Below are 6,000 nucleotides of genomic sequence, written 5' to 3'. Positions count from 1 at the left end.
CAACAGTGGCTTCCACAAAGTAAAGAAGATACATGGCAGGGTAAGCCTTTTGGAGTTCAGGTGTTGTACACTCTAGTCTTTTGGAACTGGAATCCTTTCTTTGAATAAATTTGATAAACCACAACTTATAAACAGAGTATAAAGTATATTGACCCCCTCCTATTCTGCAGTATTCTGTGCTAAAATTTAACATATAAATAAGGGATCTCAAGGATTGGTAGATCCGTAGTAACCAAACATGTGAAATCACTAATGGCTCTCCAAACAGGAAGCATTATAATAAAACTTTGGACTTTGGATCACATAAATCTGGGAACAGATCCTAATTCCATCATATATTAGCTTTATGCCCTTGCGTAGATTTAGCTTCTAGCATTCAAATTGTACACCTGCAAAATGGAAGCAATATTACTTATGTATTAAGTAGTGACTGACAGATACTAAGTGTTCAATAAGGTAAGGGCTACTATAATCCCCATTTTGCAGATAAGGAAGCTGAAGTTTACAATGTTTAAGTAACTTTTCTATGGATACATAGAAAGTAGCAGAATTGGGATTTGAACTAACAAAGGCATGGCTATGAAATCATGTCTCCAGAACTATCTCAGAGAAGGCAATGTAAAAAATGGATGAGGGAGTGTGGAAGAGTTTCTAGAAATATTTGGTTGCTTCACAAATAACATACTCAGACACAATCACTTTGTATTTCAGTTTCATTTATTAAAAAAATTGAGAATTCTACATATTCTTTAATATGGAAAAATGTGAAGCAGTAATATTGTAGCATATTAGTACATAAATATTCCCATTAAATTTTTAATTCATTTTCAGTATTTCTGTAGGCTGAGTTTCAGATCAGATTTTCATACTGATATCAGAGTGGTTTATTATAATATTGAAATTCCATAAAGAGGAAATTTCATAGAAGCTAGAGTTTTTCAGAATACCTTTTTTTTAAAATAATTAACTCATTAATTTAGAATACCTTTTTGATTATTCCTTTGGGACAATGGATGTGGATCCTTCATTTCACTGTATTATAAAACTTACACATTCTTAACAGTTCTGTTTTCTTCTATCTAACCTTCATTTAAACATAGCTCAAAATATTGCACTCTCTCTCCTTTAAGTTCAGTTGGGAGGTGTTCAATCCTGGGTAAAAATAAAAAGTGCCATTGGGAACAAATCAGTTTAAAAGACATAAAAAATCTTTAGCATTTGAAATTGGGAGATTTCCAAAAAACGATATTGTGTTATAATAAAGATTGGTTACTACTCATGAAATTAACAGGGATAATCTTTATAAAAATATACACATTTATTCTGATCACTTCCATCTCCATTTAGGAATATTAACCATTTCATCTCCTAAAAATAAAAAATAGTAGCTTCCACTATTTGTGAAGATGATGTATGGCAGAGTTAAGCCCTTTGTCTTAATTTTTACCATAAGAATAAGAATAAGAAACAAAAATTGACATTTATTATGCTCGAATGTGGCATTAGCATTTTCAAAGTGATTTTACATATATGATCCCATTCAAACATCATAATAACATCCCCATTTTTCCAACAAGGAAACTGCCTCTTTAAGGGAACCTTCCTGCCTTTGTACCACTCCTGGTGCGCAGGCCTGATTTTGGAATCCAAGCATCTGCACTGCAAATCCAGGGCTCCTTATTCTCTGTGACTTACTTAATAACGGAACTTTGATTCACACTTCATGGAACCTTCTGTAATTCTATTCCTCATGTAAAACTGAAGCCAGTCATTCTGAAATGATTAGATAATGCCATTTTAACACTGCATTTTTTAGTTTCAAAAGCTTACAGAATTACATAAAATGAAAAATTATCCTACTCCATTTCCTATTCCCATTAATCACAGTCAACAATTTGGAGTATATCTTTGCATTTCTTTTTCTATGTAAGTAAAGAAACTATATGATATATACTGCATATGTGCACACACATTTTTAAAGATTTTTTATTGTACAATACAACATACATACAAAGCAAAAGAAAGAAAAATGCAATCATTTTCAAAGCATAATTCAACAAGCAGTGACAGAACAGATTCCTGAGTTTGTCATGGGCTACCATTCCATCATCTCAGATTTTTCCTTCTAACTGTCCCAAAACACTGGAGGCTAGAAAGAACATTAATATAGTGATTCAGCAGCCATACTCATTTGCTAAATCCCATTTTCTTTGCTATGCCACCTCCTTCTCCTTTAATCTTTCTCCCATTCTATAGGGATCTTTGAGAAATGCCTGTTGTGACTTTTTCATGTTGAGATGGGGTGTCCACACTGAAAGATAGGGAGATGAAATAAATTGATAATCCTGGAGAGGCTGGTCCTTCCTGGGTTTCAGGATTTATCTCGCCTAGGGACCCTCTGGAGATTATATGTTCCAGGGAGGCAAACCTAGTGTATGAAACCTTTACAGAGTCTCAGTTTGAGCCCTACGTGTTCTTAAGAGACAATAGGAGTGATGCTGATTGGGGTTTAGCAAACTATGACAATTAGCAGTATCTAACTGAAGCTTGCATAAGAGCAGCCTCCAGAACAGCCTCTTGACTCCATTTGATCTCTCTTGGCCACAGAATGCCCTGTTTTATTACACTTCTTTTCCCCCTTTTGGTCAGGAAGGCATTGTTGATCTCACAGTGCCAGGACCAGGCTCATCCCCCAGATCATGACCCAGGTTGTCAGCTAAATGGGGGACCCCTGAATGGCTTGTCCCACATAGGGGGAGGCAATGATTTTCCTTGCAGATTTGGTCTTAGAGAAAGAGAGGCCACATCCGAGCAACAGAGAGGCTTCCGGGAAGCAACTCTTAGCCCGCGTTATGAGTAATCTTATCTTCTCCCTTACAGTAAAAAGTTTCCCAAGAGCAAGCCTCAAAATCTAGAGCTTGGCCTATTTTCTTGGGAGGCCCCAACGGTTGGGAGGGTACTTGGAGTTTCCCAGATGGGAGAATGTAATAGTTCCATGTATATACACATTTATGTAAATATATATGTTCCCCCTTCAGATCCGCAAGAGACTCTATCAATACGTTTAAATTATCAGCCCACCATAATCTAAGATGAGTTCTGGCACTACACCGAACCACTGAGAATTACAAGGCCTTGTTCTCGTTCTGGACTCCAGGACTCTGGGCTGTCTAAATGAGCTATCCAGAAAGGCTGATTCAAACTATGTGTGATAGAAGGTTTGGGTTCTAGACATGACAAACCTCTCTGCCTTTGATCTCATATAGCAGCTGAAGGCCTAGAGTACATACACTATCATCTTTTACCCTGTATTCTAATTTACCGTAGGCCCAGCCAAACTGGCTTTTTTTTTTCTCTTGGTGCATGGTCCAGGAATTGAACCTGGGTCTCCTGCATGAAAGGCAAACATTCTACCACTGAACCACCTGGCTTTGTTTGAAGCTCTAATTGAGGCCTGATCTCTTTCTTGGTTACTTAAACTGTTATTATATATAGCCATGCTATCTTTCAGGGCTGCAGCACTCCATTTCTGGGACCCTGGTGCCACAGAGCTACTCAAGGTTCCAGAGAAATACCACCTGATACACATTTAGCTCAGTGTCTCAGAATGCAGAAATACATCCACAACTTCAGACCAAATGTGGCTGCTATAATGTGGCTGAAAGCAATAGAGCCCAGGAGCAAGGGACTAGCAGATGCCAGCCACGTGACTTCCCAGCTGACAGAGGTGTTCCTGACCCATCGGCCTTTCTTGAATTAAGATGTCTTTTGCTGGATGCCTTAGTTTGGACATTTTTCTAGGCTTAGAACTGTAAACTTGTGACTTATTAAATTACCCTTTTAAAAAGCCTTTTCAGTTCTGGTATATCGCATTCTGGCAGTTTGCAAACTAGAACACCCCCCCTATATCCCTCTACCATTGACTTCTTGTCCACTCTCGAACCATTGAAATAGATCATATGAGAACGCTTATAATCATAAATGTAATCAGTGGGATACATAGTACTATACATCTCCCCCTTTCAGTCATGTTACTTATAAACCCACTAACCAGTTACCATAACTTCTATCCGCTTCTTTGCACTTAGATTCAACCTCTTTGGGTAGACTTTCCTCCATCTCTAGCTTTTGTGTTCCTCTAGGTCTACTATATTTTACAGTGTAACCTCTGATATTAACTTTACCAGAGTCATAATAACAAAATCATACAGTATCTGTCCTTTTGTAACCAACATATTTCACTCAGCATTATGTGCTCAAGGTTCACCCACATTGTCCCAGTTCAGTGGATTTGGGGGCCTTATCAAAGATCAGATGTCCATAAATTTGGTGGTCTATCTCTGCACTCTTGAATCTATTCCAGACCTCCCTGTAGGAGTACATGAACATATGATCCAGCAGCTTTCTTTCTTCACTCAATAATATATAATAAAAAAATACATAATGAAATAATGACATATTAATACAATACATTAGGGTGCATGGGTGGTTCAGTGGTAGAATGCTTGCCTGCCATGTGGGAGACCCAGGTTTGATTTCCAGCCCAAATACCCAAATATAAATATATATATATCACATTAACTAGATTTCTTTATTGTTAACAGATCTAATAATCATTTCAACAAACTTACCCAGAGTACTCATTCACTTAAGAAATAAATAAATACTTCCATGGTGTTTCAGGATGCTAATGCTGCCAGAATGCAATGTACCAAAAATGGAAAGGCTTTTATAAAGGGGATTTATTAGGTTACAAATTTACATTGTAACCTACAACCTTCAAATGGGTCCCAAATGTACATCGTAACCTAATATATATCAAAATGCCCATGGGAATGTCCAAATTAAGCCATCAACAAAAGGATACCTCCACTCAAGAAACGCTGATCATGTCCAGGGTTTCTCTGTCACATGGGAAGGCACATGGTGATGTCTATTTTCTCCTGGGTTCCAAAATAGCTCTCTCAGCTCCTGTTGGTCCTTCTCTCCTGGGTTGTTTTCTTTCTCTAAGCATCTGTGAGTCCAATCTTAGCCTCTCCAGGGCAAAGTTTGGATTTCATCTCTTAGCTTAGTATCTCCTGGGAATTTTCTCTCTCAAGGCATCTTTCATCTCTTTGCTTTCTGTGTCAATTCTGAGCTCTCTCTCTTAAAGAACTCCAGTAAGTGAATTAAGACCACCTTGAATGGGTGGCATGTCATCTCCATGGAAACAACCTAATCAAAGAGTCCCACTTACGACAGGTCTGCACCCACAAGGATGGATTAAAAGAATATAGGCTTATGTAGGAGAGGAGTTTAGCCTACCTAAATAGATCATGTCTAAAAGTCACCTCCACAGAACATTTTTGTTGTTCAGATGTGGCCTCTCTCTCTCTCTCAGCCCAACTCTGCAAGTGAAACCATTGCTTTCCCCCCTACATGAGACATGGCATTCAGGGATGAAAGTCTCCTTGGCGGCATGGTGATGACCCCCAGGGATGAGCCTGGCCCTGGCACTGTGGGATCAACAATGCCATCCTGTTCAAAAGGTGGAAAAGAAGTGTAACAAATAAGGTATCAGTGCTGAGAGAGTTCAGATAGAGTCAAGGAGCTACTCTACAGATCACTCTTACACATGTTTCAGTTAGACATCGCTATATATCATAGCTTCCCAAATCCCAACCAAAACCATTCCTGCCAATCCTAAAGAATACCTAGGGCACTATATAAGATTCTACAAAGGTTCCATGCACTAGGGTAACTTTCCAGAAACCTACAACCTCCAGATGGGTCCCTGGACCAGATAAGTACTGAAGCTTAGAGGGCCCAGCCTCTCAAGAACATCAGATAGTTCCATCTCCCCACACCATATTATTGACAGCCCCTTCCAACATGAAAAATTAGAATGGCCATAGCCCAAATACCCCTAAAGAGTGGGATAGAAAGATCAAAGGTGATGGTGGAGTTATATAGGGTTTTTTTTTTGTTTTTTTTTAAATTTATTTATTAATTAAAAAAATA

At 38.3% G+C, this 6,000-nt stretch overlaps 1 long non-coding RNA gene across 2 annotated transcripts in view; it reads right to left on the bottom strand.

The window, feature by feature from the left end:
• Window positions 1–1,334: 1,334 nt before the first annotated feature.
• Window positions 1,335–6,000, bottom strand: part of LOC143644890 (uncharacterized) — a 119,906-nt gene continuing 115,240 nt past the window's right edge. For both annotated transcript variants that reach the window (XR_013156943.1, XR_013156944.1), the window contains one exon: window positions 1,335–1,773. This is a non-coding gene — a long non-coding RNA (uncharacterized LOC143644890). The remainder of the gene's footprint in view (window positions 1,774–6,000) is intronic.

This window comes from Tamandua tetradactyla, chromosome 8 (genome assembly GCF_023851605.1).
Source record: "Tamandua tetradactyla isolate mTamTet1 chromosome 8, mTamTet1.pri, whole genome shotgun sequence".
Lineage (NCBI taxonomy): Eukaryota > Metazoa > Chordata > Mammalia > Pilosa > Myrmecophagidae > Tamandua > Tamandua tetradactyla.
This window is presented reverse-complemented; position numbering and strand designations above follow the sequence as displayed.